Below are 14,560 nucleotides of genomic sequence, written 5' to 3' on the forward strand. Positions count from 1 at the left end.
TCAACATTTCAGTCTCTTGACTTTAAACAGACTCGAGCTCAACACAGTCAGAACTGAGAAAGGAAGAACATGCTGGATTCAGTCTTACTGTTAATTATGTTCATCTTTCTGCATTGACACTTTCTAAAGAATTGTTATTATTTTTTTTAAATGAAATCACACACACACACACACACACACTAATTGATACTCCATACATATTACATAGTACAGATTGTGATGAAGACGAGCCTACCAGCCCGTCTTCGGGGAGAAATGTGTGTCCGTGTATGGATGTAAAAGGATGGCGCACTCGCAGAAGCACTTCGTGCAAGGTGGAATTTATTTACAGTGCCAATAAGAAGACCGTCCACAGTGAAGTATATGTACAGGTGCACACAAAAAGAAAAGAAAAATCCCTAAAAGTACAAAAAAAAAAAAAAATAAAGACGAGAACTCTTCAACAAAACAAAAAAAAACGTATCTACCGTACACCAGTTCACAAAGATTTTGGTTTGCTTGAGGCACCACGGTTGCACTCTCGCTTTCCGACTTGGTTAACAAGTGATGACTTCAGGTTTGGCCTTGGCTTAAATAGGCCAAGCCCCGCCCCTTTTTTGGGCTACACCAATCCCCGAAACATATAAAAAATAATAAACATACAAATACTTCATCTATTTGATTATCCATTCCCAATATATTATATATTAATAATACACATATACACAAATAAAACATAATACATTCACACATAATACACTTAACACATAATTTTTCCATTTGAGTACACCCCTATTCACGCTAGACAATGGTTTCGTCAGCTTCCGGTTTTGATGCGCCGACACGCACCACGCCATGACGTCATAAACGCCCGCCGCTCGATCGTTCGGTTCGGCCGCTGGCGCTGGAAGACTGACTATGCCCACACAGACAAACAATACGGACGAAACAACCAGACAGTGCAATGTAAGTGTATGAAATGACCGGGGAATGAATATGGAAGGGAGAGTGGAGAAATGGATAAATGTCCTGGTGCAATCATCATCGCGTGTGCACCCGCTCCTATGATAGCTGCTATGGTAGGGAGGAACGAGATGTTGATGAATGAGGTCAGTATGTATGTGCATATATATACGTGTATGTGTGTGTGCCAGTGCTGCTTCCCCAGCGGTGGCAGCTAATGTGACTTTATCACATCACCTTCCCCCTCTCCTAGCCGCATACTGGCCGGAAACCTGGACAGGTAGTCGGCTACCACGTTGAGTCTGCCCGGTCGGTGCCGTATCTTGAAGCAGTATGGCTGCAGGGCGAGGTACCACCGTGTGACTCGGGCATTGTGGTCCTTCATGGACTGAATCCAGGTTAGGGCCCGGTGGTCGGTTTCTAGATCGAACTCTCGACCAAGGAGGTAGTAGCGTAAGCTGTCCAGGGACCACTTGATGGCGAGACCTTCCTTCTCGACCGCCGAATATCTAGTTTCCCGGGGCAGTAGCTTACGGCTGAGGTAAACAACTGGTCTCTCTTCTCCAGCACTTCCCTGGGCAAGGACCGCACCAATCCCGGTTGCGGACGCGTCTACTTGCACTAGGAACCTCTGAGAAAAGTCTGGACTCTGCAGGACTGGGCTGGAGCACATCTTGTCTTTTAGCATGGTGAAAGCTGTCTCACAGTCATCGGTCCATGGAATAGGATTCTTCACTAGTTTTGACAACAGGTTGGTCAAGGGGACCGCAATGGAGGCAAAGTTTGGTACAAATCTCCTGTACCAGCCCACCAGTCCTAAGAATGACCTCACTTCTTTCTTGGTCTTTGGTCGGGGGCTCCTTTGGATTGCCTCCACCTTGTCAATCTGTGGTCTCAGTTGTCCGTTGCCCAGGTGATACCCAAGGTAGTTTGCCTCTTGCTTTGCCCACTCACATTTTGAAACGTTTAATGTCAATCCTGCTTCCTCTATCCTCTTTAGGGTTTTTTGGAGGTGTTGAAGATGCTCTTCCCAAGAGTTGCTATGGATTACTACGTCATCCAGGTACGCCGCAGACCAGTCTTCACAGTCTTGGAGGACCCTGTCCATTAGCCTCTGGAATGTGGCAGGTGCCCCGTGCAGGCCAAAAGGAAGGACTGTGAATTGATATAGTCCTAGTGGTGTCCGGAATGCAGAGTATGGTCTGGACTGAGGGTTGAGGGGTACCTGCCAGTATCCCTTACACAGGTCTAACGTGGTGATGTACTGGGCTCTTCCAATTTTCTCCAGCAGATCATCTATTCTGGGCATGGGGTATGCATCAAATTTAGATTGGGCGTTGAGCTTGCGGAAGTCGATGCAGACACGCAGGGATCCGTCCTTCTTGGGTATGATCACCATTGGGCTGCTCCACTCGCTCGTTGAAGGTTCTATCACTCCTAGCTCCTTCATCACCTTGATCTCTTCCTTTAAGGGTTCCACCAGCCTCTCAGGCACCCGGTAAGGACGTTGGCGTGATGGTGTGGGATCGGAAAGGTGGATGGTATGTTGGGTTAGCTCAGTCCGTCCAGGCCTCTGACGGAACAAAGCGGGAAACTGGTTCAGGAGGTGCTGCAGCTCTTTCCTCTTGGAGTCCTCTAGGTGCGATAGATTCACCACAGACGGCTGCCTCCTTGCATCCTCTGATTCCTCTTCCACCTCCACCTTCCTCACCAGAAGAGATGTTTCGGGTCCCTTACCGGGTGGCTCCTTCCACTCCTTTAGTAGGTTCACGTGGTAGGTCTGCCTGGTCTTGCCCTTGTCTGGATGATGAACTTCATATGTGACTGGCCCCATCTTGCGGACGACGCTGTATGGTCCTTGCCATTTAGCCAGTAGCTTGCTCGTCGAAGTTGGCAACAGGAGTAATACCTTCTGTCCCGGTTGGAATTGTCGTAGCCTGGCGTGTTGGTCATACCATCTTTTCTGTTCTCGTTGTTTTTCCTGTAGGTTCTCTTTGGCTTGTTCTCTGTACTGCTCCAGGCGATCTCGCATCTCTAGCACATACTGCACAATGCCACCTTTCTCCTCCATCTTGGATGCAGGTTCCTCCTCCCAGCCTTTCTTCAACAGGTCCAGGGGTCCTTGTACCTGCCATCCGTAGAGGAGCTCAAACGGTGAAAATCCTGTTGATGCTTGGGGTACCTCTCTGTAGGCAAAGAGAACAAACGGTAGCCACTTGTCCCAATCTCGTCCTGTGTCCGCAACGAACTTCCGCAACATGTTCTTGAGGGTTTGGTTGAACCTCTCCACCAGACCGTCCGTCTGAGGGTGATATGGAGTTGTTCGGATGGCCTTTATGCCCAACTGCTTGTTCAGCTGCCCCATCAGTCGTGAGGTAAAGTTCGTACCCTGGTCTGTCAGGATCTCCTCAGGTATGCCGACTCTGGAGAATAGTTGAACCAGGGCATGGATGATCTTCGTTGTGGTGATAGAACGGAGTGGGAAGGCCTCAGGATACCTTGTGGCGTAGTCGTTGATTACCAGGATGTAGCGATGTCCAGCACTGCTCTTTTCCAATGGTCCCACAATGTCCATGGCGATCCGCCTAAAAGGTGCAGAGATGACAGGGAGGGGTTGCAGGGGTGCTCTGCCCCGCTGGGATACAGCACCCGTCTTTTGGCAGATAGCACATGTGTTGCAGTGTGTTTGTACATCAGTGTATAGTGTGGGCCAGTAAAAGCGTGAGCTAATACGTGCATATGTTTTCTGTTGTCCCAGGTGGCCAGCCCATGGAACAGTGTGTGCAAGGTGCAGAACAAGATAACGACAACAAGATGGTACAATCAGACGTGTCACATCATTCGTTCGCACATACAACACACCATTCATCACTACATATTCTTCTTTGCACAGATTCACATTCTTTCCACACGCGGCTTTGACAAATAAGGGCTTTAACGTTTCATCTTCCCTTTGGAGTTGTGCTATGTTCCCTGGGACCTTCCAGCCATTAACTTCAAGGCCCTCCACCGAGGCTTCAGCGGCTGGGGTACCCAGGTACTTTGCAAGCCGCCTTTGGCGCCGTGACTTTTTAGGGCCTTTAGTCCCGCCCTGCAGCAGACTATCATTCAAGTCTGGCAGTGGCTGCGGACCTGCCCTGGCTTGAGCTCGAGTAAGAGCAGGACATGACAAATTAACAGTGGCAGTGGCAAAAGAATGTTCAGAGTCCTTGATGGTGGGTTGCAAGAGTTCATATAACACTGGCAAGTCTCTTCCTAGAATCATATCAGCTGGTAAATTGTCCACTATGGCAACATTAAGCAAGTACATTTGTTCCTGTACCTCTACCATTATCTCAGCTCGGGGATACTGCTTTACATCCCCATGCACGCATTGAACAGAGGTAGTGTTCACATAATTGACATTATTTACAAAGCATGATTTCAACATTGACAGAGAACTTCCAGTGTCCAAAAGTGCTTTTAGGGCATGTCCGTTAGCAGTCACATCATATACATTCTGACCCTCCCCCACAGAATCAAAATCACAGTCCCCTTCTCTAGGCACATAACAAAACCCTGTAAGCTTCGCTTTGCGAGCGGGACACACAGCTGCTTTGTGGCCCGGCTGCTGGCAGTAAAAGCAAAGCAAGTCTTTGGCTGTTGACTTTGGACCTTGTGCCTGGTCAGCTAGTTCCACACGACCCCTTTCAGCCCCAGTGTTATGTGAAACACCACGTACAGTACCTTTGAGTGGTTGAGTACGAAGACCGCCGCGATGAGCATTCAGGTACTGCTGAGCCAACTTTGCTGCCGCCAGTCCTGACCTCGGCTCGTGCTCTCTCACCCAGGTGCGTGCATCGTAGGGTAGCACCCGAAGAAGCTGCTCCAGGATGATGGCCTCTCCGATCTCCTCTTTGGAGTGCTCCTCCGGTCGCACCCACCGCTTGTACAGATTCTTTAGCCGGTGGTAAGTCTCTGTTGGCGACTCTGCAGCTGGGACTGTAGACGATCGGAAGCGCTGGCGGTAGGTCTCGGGAGATATATTGAACTTCTCCAGCAGTGCTTCCCTCAGATCAGTGTAGACCTCAGCTTCCTCCTCGTCCATTGCCAGGTATGCTTCCAATGCTCGCCCTGTTAGCAACGGGACCAGACGGTAGCTCCACTCCTCCTCGGGCCACCTCCAGGTCCTGGCCAGACGCTCGAACCGCCGAAGATAATTCTCGATGTCTTCCCCCTCCTGGAAGCTCGGCATCTTCGGATCAGCCCACTGCCTTGGCTCTCTCGGTGCTGCAGCATTCATGGAGTCTTGGAAATAGGCTGGTCTGTGTCTTGTGGATACCTTCGGTGCTGGCGTTGGTAGCTCCATTCGTTCGCTCTCCGCGTCAAGTGAGGTCTCAGCTGGACGAATCGACTGCACGATGGACTCACGAAGACCGCGGAGCTCCTGCAGATATCGCTCCTCTCTCTGCTCTTGAGTGTTGAGAAATCTGCGCATCAGGGAAACCATACCCTCGTCAGCTGTAGCGTCAGGAGTGATTGACTTGGTTGGTTGTGGACTGGACTTTGGTGAGATTCTGGGAAGACTCGTGGCTCCCTCCTCATCCTCCGTATTCTCACCAGAATTCCAGGTCTCCTCCTCCTCTGACGCTGCCTTCTCTGTGGATCGTAAACCCGCCCTGGGTTTTCTACCTCTCGGCGCGGTCTTGCGAGTCGCCATCCCACCGCTGCCACCAAATGTGATGAAGACGAGCCTACCAGCCCGTCTTCGGGGAGAAATGTGTGTCCGTGTATGGATGTAAAAGGATGGCGCACTCGCAGAAGCACTTCGTGCAAGGTGGAATTTATTTACAGTGCCAATAAGGAGACAGTCCACAGTGAAGTATATGTACAGGTGCACACAAAAAGAAAAGAAAAATCCCTAAAAGTACAACAAAAAAAAAAAATAAAGACGAGAACTCTTCAACAAAACAAAAAAAAACGTATCTACCGTACACCAGTTCACAAAGATTTTGGTTTGCTTGAGGCACCACGGTTGCACTCTCGCTTTCCGACTTGGTTAACAAGTGATGACTTCAGGTTTGGCCTTGGCTTAAATAGGCCAAGCCCCGCCCCTTTTTTGGGCTACACCAATCCCCGAAACATATAAAAAATAATAAACATACAAATACTTCATCTATTTGATTATCCATTCCCAATATATTATATATTAATAATACACATATACACAAATAAAACATAATACATTCACACATAATACACTTAACACATAATTTTTCCATTTGAGTACACCCCTATTCACGCTAGACAATGGTTTCGTCAGCTTCCGGTTTTGATGCGCCGACGCGCACCACGCCATGACGTCATAAACGCCCGCCGCTCGATCGTTCGGTTCGGCCGCTGGCGCTGGAAGACTGACTATGCCCACACAGACAAACAATACGGACGAAACAACCAGACAGTGCAATGTAAGTGTATGAAATGACCGGGGAATGAATATGGAAGGGAGAGTGGAGAAATGGATAAATGTCCTGGTGCAATCATCATCGCGTGTGCACCCGCTCCTATGATAGCTGCTATGGTAGGGAGGAACGAGATGTTGATGAATGAGGTCAGTATGTATGTGCATATATATACGTGTATGTGTGTGTGCCAGTGCTGCTTCCCCAGCGGTGGCAGCTAATGTGACTTTATCACACAGATCTAGTAAGTAACAGTAAAACTAGCCTATGTTGTGAATAGTCTCATTTATTAAAGCAGATTTTGCACAAGACTGAATTTTAATATAGTGCAAATAAGAGATTATTTTTCCTGATTGAATGATACTTTAGATGTTTTATGAGCATGTTTTTTGACATTTTGGATCTCAATCTAATGATCCATCAAACATTAATTTGTGCTTTAAGTTTGAACTTTCTCTTTAATAATGGATTCACTGCTAAACTGATCTGATCTGAACTGAGAGAGTGAAGTGTGTGTCATTGTTCTCTACAGGTTGAATTATTGTGATCTCACAGGTGAAGGTTTTGCTGCTCTGACTTCAGCTCTGAGATCAAACCCTGAACACCTGAGAGAACTGGGTCTGTTTGGGAATAAATTAGGACATTCAGGAATGAAGTGTCTCTCTAAACTGACTGATCTGAAGAATGATCCACATTATAAACTGGAGATATTACACTACTGTGAGTATATTTTTCTTTCAAGCCTTTAGATTGACCCGATTTCAGTGACAGGTCTCATATGTGTGTAACTGGAGAATATAAGATACTAATTCAGCTCCACTTTAGTCTCTGTAAACTGTTTTAATAAGAGTTTAATTCTGTGATGTGAATATGATCTATGAATATTTTCATCTCTTAAATGTTTACATGCACAACTTTTGTTTCAATTGGAATTAATTCATTCTGATTGATGAATCCAAACGTAGTGTTTACATGAACGATAAATAAAATGATCGGGTTGATGTGTGTGATTATATATCACAAGCTTCAAATGGGAATTGAGTTTTTGACATGCACACACTGCACAAATATTTCCCGCTGTTTGCACACACTATTCCCCTACTTTGTTTGTTTGTTTTAAACAGCAGACTTAGGGCCCTGTCCCATTTCTCCCCCCTTAAAACTTCCACTTTGAGTGCCCTCGAAAGTAAAGTCCCCTCAACGAGGGGAAGTGGAGTTGAAGATCTTTCCCTATGAAATGGGACACCACTATATGCAAATTATATATAACTATCCCAGTTATGATCAGGATATAAGTATCCATAATAATATGCTAGAAATCTAATAAAGTAATCAAATGTAAAATAACACAGCATAGTTTATTATAGATAGATTAATGCTCATTAAAGCTAAAGTTATTCATTCAAGAGCTGGGAGTAATTTTCTCTTTGCCTTTAGTTGTTTTATTCACATTAAGGTGTAATCATTAGCAGGTTTATTAGACGCTGCCACTTTAAGACCGAATGCAGATCTAATAAACATTTTCTCCCAACTATTCCACAACTAACTCCCATTTAAACTCCCATTTAAACTCCCCGTGTTAAAGTGAATCTCCAAACCGGTCATTTAGCCATATTTTTGTCTGTATTTGATCGTTTAGACGCGCACATGAAACCCAAAGTATAGTTTGCTTGTCTAACGTTAGTTGCAGTCCGTTTCCGAACGCGCGCCGCCATGGGAACAGGATCAACGTCTCTGCGCGGATTATTGTGCTTATTATAGCTCTTTTTACAAATCAAACACGTCCCGCAATTTAGAATCAGCTGACACTGCATTTTACAACAATCACTGATTGTGTTTAGTGCTGTTTGGGTTTAACGTTAGGGAAAAGTGACAGCGCGCTGTGAAGAAAAAGATGAAGCACTAGACGAACGCGGCTAGTTTTACCTCACATCTTCTTTTTACAATCTTTATAATCCTTGGAAGCCAAAATCGAAAAATAAAATTAGATTAACTACCCAGATAAGATGCATATTTGATGGGCAGACTCTCTCGAAGCACTCGGCAGGTATCATGAACATCGTCAGATAGCTTCGTGAAATATTTTCTAACATTAGTGTTCAAAACTTAACAGTCCATTGGATGTGCATTAAACTAACATATTCCAACATATTTCTAATTTTTAACATGCTTATTTGCGAAGATATAATTACAATTTAATTGTTCCTTTCCAGCGGTGTCCGCCATCTTGTTTAAAAAAATTACTGGCTTGCTGAGTCCGCAAGGTATCCTGGGTAATTTCATCTTCCACTTCATTTTAAGTCTGCATCGGACCGCACTATGTTTTGAGGGTTGATTTTAAGGGGAGAATAGCACTCCCCCTTGCTCTTTAGAGTATTGGGACACCCTACCCCTACACGAGAACACGCAAAAACAAGGGTTAGGGCAGAAATCTAGGGTAAGGGGAGGTATTGGGACAGGCCCTTAATATTTATATATTACGGGTCGGGTCCTAATTAGAAGACAATGAGCACATGAACCGTTGTGCCGTGCTGCTTATATTTATCCCGCAGTAAAAACACCCCTACCTGCACCCGAAACAGCCTGTGGATGAGAGTCTGAAAGAAGGACTGAAGGTCGACTCGTGAGATTGTGTTGGTCATTCATGACACTTCATTCAACAACTACAACAGCTTCGTACGCATCATGCGGCATTATGTCATTGCACACGCACAGTACTTTCCAGATTCGGATTTCAATCTGATCAAGTGTTTACATGTCCTCTCGATCGGATTAGAAAAGGAATAAACCACCCAATCTGATCCAAATTTCATTAGGATCGAGTTCATTCAATTAAGGTGTTTACATGAAGGCTTTTCAGTCCGAGCCGTCAATCTGATTACTAACTGATTATTTGTTTGCATGGAAATGTGGTGTGTGTGTGTGTGTGTGTGTGTGTGTGTGTGTGTGTGTGTGTGATAAAGTGAGAGTGGCTTATCATTTACTGTTATTAATCTTTTCCAGTATTTCATTAAAGGGTTGGTTCTCAGTAATTTCAACCTAGGGTCCTTTGCACCATGACCTCGAGCCAAACACCCCCCAGAAGCCTTTTTTTCTATGATCAAACATTATTAAAGTTAGAGCTTATTTAGAGATATCAGCCGAATGGCTTAGTGCAGGCGCTAATGGATCCAGGGTTGTATCTCGTAAATTACTCTGCAGGTCTAATACCGCCCAGAATGGTACCAAACTTATACAGTGGTTCTGTACTCGTAAAACGAGGCATTGGAAAGTTTGTAAGTACATCAGGAGTTTATTTAAATAAAACTTGCCTGATGGCTCATGCTACCGCTAACCCGGATGTCGATGTCACTTCCGTGTTTGGGAAAAGCACGTAAAAGTCCTGGCAGAAAGCGATGTAGTGTAACAATGCCCTATGTGTTTTTGCTATTGTCCAGTGTGGTGATTGTTATTTATTAATGGTCTGTACTTCTGTTGTCTGATGAATGATTTTTTCTGCAGCTGAAAATGCGTCTGATCTTTGATGGAGAAAAAGAGTTTGAGCTGAAGATGAGCCTGTGGGGGGTGAGTGTCAGTGACCATCCATTATCTGTCCTTAAAACACATTTAGTGTCATTGAGATAACATTGATTTATTTATATTTTGAACTAGCTTTTATTTTTTATATTTTGCATTTTAATTTTGGTTAAAGGTTTAGAAATTTTGTTGTGGTTTTTGTCTCTTTTTTGTTAGTTTTTTTTTCTTTCTTTTATTAGTTAATTTTTTTATTGAAGTTAATGGCTGAAATACAATAATTTAACGTTTTTTAATATTTAATTTAATTTCAGTTGATGTTTATTTTAGTTAAAGTAACAAATGTTTTTTTTTTTTGTTAACATAATAAGACAATTTGTTCAGATAATTTGATAAACTTATTAATTTAATTAGTATTTATTATATTTATTTATTTATTTATTTTACTCTTGCATTGAAAAGTTTGTATTTGTTTACGACCTTAAAGGGGTCATATAATGGTACATGCACTTTTACAAGTTGATTGTACTGAAATGTGTGTTGGCAGTGCCTGTACACAACCATCATAAAATGATAAAAATCCATCCAGTGTTTTTTTTTATCTCCTTATATGTTTGTCTCAAATCGAGCCATCTGACTGTGTGACGTCACACGGTCGGACGCCCCTCCCACAATTGTTGATTGACAGCAGCGTTTCAAATCAGACCCGCCCTCGCTCGTGAGCGAGCTGTCAATCATCATCATCATAGTCTGCGCGTCATTGTTGATACTGGAGCACTGTCTATGAGCAGAATGGCGTTTAAGTGATTGTGGTGTTCTGTTCTTGGGTGCAATAATGAACACAGCGGTCATATTGATGTTCCTAAATCCGAACCGCTGAAGACGCAGTGGCTGAGTTTTGTTTTCGAAGGGAATATTCCCCACGATCAACGTCAAGCTTTCATGTTTGCGCGAATCATTTCACACACCAGACTGCTTTACAAACGAGGTCAGTATAAAGCTGGTTTTGCTAAGAAGCTTCTCCTATAAAAGGTTTGGTAACAACTTCGTGTTCCTGCTGAACCTCCAGAAGAACTGAAGTGAGTGTAACGTTTTATTAACCTTTATATTAATATTTATATTAATCTTTGCAAATAGCGAGCACGCTTCACGATGAATGCGTCTGTTTACACTAAGGGTACATTACGGCATGTTTTCTATGTACGACGTTATCAATATAATTCATAATCCCACGTTTATAATGAACAGTGTACGCACAGAACAGAGGGGCGGGGCGAGCAAAGCTCATTATCATTTAAAGACACATGCACTGAAACAGCGTGCTGAAAACAGAGCTGTTTTTGACCAGGTAAAATGAGTGTTTTCTTACAATACTAATGATAATTTTTAATTAAAGTATATTACAAACTTTTAATTTAGACCCTAAAGAATCATATTAGCTTGTAAAAAAATTGCATTATATGACCCCTTTAAAAAACGTTTTCTCTAAAATCCACTTAAGTGCATGGAATTACTTTGTAGACAACAGTGTTGAAATAAAGCTGAAATATAAATATTAGATGAAAAGTAAAAAATGTGAAATGTTGGAAGAACTGAAAGAAATAATTTCAAGTTGAAGTGCTGAAGTTACTAAAGCTGAAATAAAAAGTAAATTAAAGCTTAAAAGAAATAAAAATGACAAAAGCACATAACAAAAATACTAAAACTGAAATTAAAATGAAAGCTGAAAATAAAAAAAATAAATCTAATTCAAAATAATAAATACTTAAATACTAAATAATACTAAAACAAAACTGGTAGACAAATATAAATTGTGCCTACATACAAACTTGTTTTTTATTTTTTTTTAAATAAGTTAGTGGAAGGTAAGGTAAATATAATTAACTTATAATTATATAATATAATTAATGATATATATTACATTTGTTTGACTATGTAATTCTTATACTTCCATTTATTTATGCCATATTTGATTAGGTTACATTAGTACTAAAAAGTTAGAAAAAGAGACTTAAAGGGGTCATATAATGCCATTTTTGTACAAGCTAATATGATTCTTTAGGGTCTAAATGAAAAGTTTGTAATACACTTTAATTAAAAATTCTCATTAGTATTGTAAGAAAACACTCATTTTACCTGGTCAAAAACAGCTCTGTTTTCAGCACGCCGTTTCAGTGCATGTGTCTTTAAATGATAATGAGCTTTGCTCACCCCGCCCCTCTGTTCTGTGCGTACACCGTTTGTAATAACCATAACACAATAACCATAACGCGTTGTTCATTATAAACTTGGGATTATGAATTATATTGAGAACGTTGTACATAGAAAACATGCCGTAATGTACCCTGAGTGTAAACAGCCGCATTCATCGTGAAGCGTGCAAGCGATTTGCAAAGATTAATATAAAGGTTAATAAAATGTTACACTCACTTCAGTTCTTCTGGAGGTTCAGCAGGAACACGAATAGTTGGTACCGATCCTTTTTTAGGAGCAGCTTCTTAGCAAATCCAGCTTTATACTGACCTCGTTTGTAAAGCAGTCTGGTGTGTGAAATGATTTGCGCAAACATGAAAGCATTGACGTTGATCGTGGGGAATATTCGCTTCGAAAACAAAACTCAGCCACTGTGTCTTCAGCGGTTCGGATTTAGGAACATCAAAATGACTGCGGTGCTCCTTATTACACCCAAGAACAGAACACCACAATTGCTTAGATTCCATTCTGCTCATAGACAGCGCTCCAGCGTTTCAACAATGACCGCGCGGACTATGATTGACAGCTCGCTCACGAGCGAGGGCGGGTGATCTCGATTTGAGACAAACATATAAGGAGATTTAAAAAAAAAAAAACACTGGATGGATTTTTATCATTATATGATGGTTGTGTACAGGCACTGCCAACACACATTTCAGTACAATCAACTTGTAAAAGTGCATGTACCATTATATGACCCCTTTAACACTTTCAATTCAATGATTTATAGTGTGAATTTCATCAATTAGGTGGCGTTACAGCACAAATAAGCAGAAAGGCACAATACCTGTTGTGTTTATTAGACATGATCCATTGAATGGTTTTGTCCCTGTATATTAATGACAAAAGAAGAATTAAAAGGTCATGATTTTGCAGTGTATTTGGATCGTTTTGTTGATATATGATTGTGTGTTTGACTGGTGATTGACATCAGTAAGAGTGTTGTTAACATGATGGCCTCTAAAGTGGAGGTGGTCATGAAGAAGGCGGAGCCTATAACCTGGGCGCGGCTGGACACGCCCCTCCAAAGCCTCAACCGACCAATGAGAAGAAAGAGGATCAAGACCAAGAGAAAATGATCGCTTGACTCCCGCCAACACGCTCAGGCTCTCAGACAGCAGTGATCAACTAAACCTGCATCCTCACCCGCTGTATGATCTGGCAAATCTGTGAGATTATTGATTTACTTTATTGGAGTTCATAATAATCTGATAATATAGATTGTGTAGGATGAGCACAGCCGCAGACTGTTCTTGCTTTACACTCTAATCAGTTTAGATGTGAATGAAAACGAAGCTGTGAGGGTCCAGGATGAAAGTAGCCTACATTTAAACAATCTTCATATTAATATTATAGTAATATTAAAACTATATCAAACTAATTCATCCAAATACCTTACTAACTACCTTTAACTGTTGGAGCTGCTGCAATTTTGGTTATTTTTATATCACATCACAACAGTCAACTAGCAATTTGGTTTTATTATTCAGGAACTCGTAATTCTAATATGACATCAATGAAGCATCATTTTTTTCTTTTTGTCCCCCTGCATAAATTTTTTCCACTTAATTTGTGGAAATGCTAATTTCATTGGCTGAACAATTAGTTTAATGTCTCTCACAGCCTTGTTTTCATTGGTGTCTGTTTCAATAGGGCATATTAAGTCTTTCTAAAATTTCAATATGGCAATAAAACAGATGTTGCAGTAATTCTAGCTTTCCTGTAGAGGTGAGAGTAAGATGAGTCCAATTAATGCGCATCAAAATATCAAACACAATTTAAAAAAAACAGTGTCTTGTCTGTATTTTGGTTATTTACTCTATGTTAGTGCTGTCAACATTTATACAAGCAAATATACGTGTTGCCTTTTTGTTGTTTTATCATTCCATGTTGTTTTGATGATTTACAGCCTTAATTTTCATGCACATACTCTCCTAAACAACTGTCTTAGTTGAGTTTGAGTCTAAATTGAGCTTGGATTAGGTTTGCTCCTGTCATGGATTGGAAGATAGAAATAGACTAGAATGAAATATTAATGTGTTTATGTGCATCTGATGGATCTACTGTTTATGAGACTCTATCATGTTACTGTAAACAAACTATTGTACTGTACTCTCAATGAAAATCTCAGGTATTGTGTGTGTGCTTTTCTTAATGTTAAAAGTGTCTAATGAGAGTGTGAGTATCAGATCGGGTGACCTTTATAGACACACTGAGAGCGACAATGGATACCAGAATGGATAATCAGAAGAACTGATAAGAATGTAAATGTGTACCTTGAAATACGACGTGAGTCGCTTTGGATAAAAGCTTCTGCCAAATGCATTTAAATGTAAATGTAATACTTCACCTCAGAACCTGAAAATAAAACAAACAAGAACTTTGAAACTGTCAACTCGTTGTGATCAAAC

General features: G+C 41.9%; 1 long non-coding RNA gene across 2 annotated transcripts; it reads left to right on the forward strand.

Moving 5' to 3' along the window:
- The first annotated feature begins 6,255 nt into the window (after positions 1-6,255).
- On the forward strand, positions 6,256-14,542 carry LOC308693951. 2 transcript variants are annotated; one of them, XR_014030527.1, is made up of 4 exons: positions 6,256-6,389; positions 6,916-7,103; positions 9,885-9,947; positions 13,084-14,542. It is a non-coding gene; the product is annotated as an uncharacterized lncRNA (long non-coding RNA). The 2 variants fall into 2 exon arrangements; XR_014030528.1 differs by having other exon boundaries at positions 6,315-6,532.
- The last annotated feature ends 18 nt before the right edge of the window (positions 14,543-14,560 follow it).

The sequence above is a fragment of the Scardinius erythrophthalmus genome, assembly GCF_964197995.2.
Source record: "Scardinius erythrophthalmus genome assembly, chromosome: 7".
Classification (NCBI taxonomy): domain Eukaryota; kingdom Metazoa; phylum Chordata; class Actinopteri; order Cypriniformes; family Leuciscidae; genus Scardinius; species Scardinius erythrophthalmus.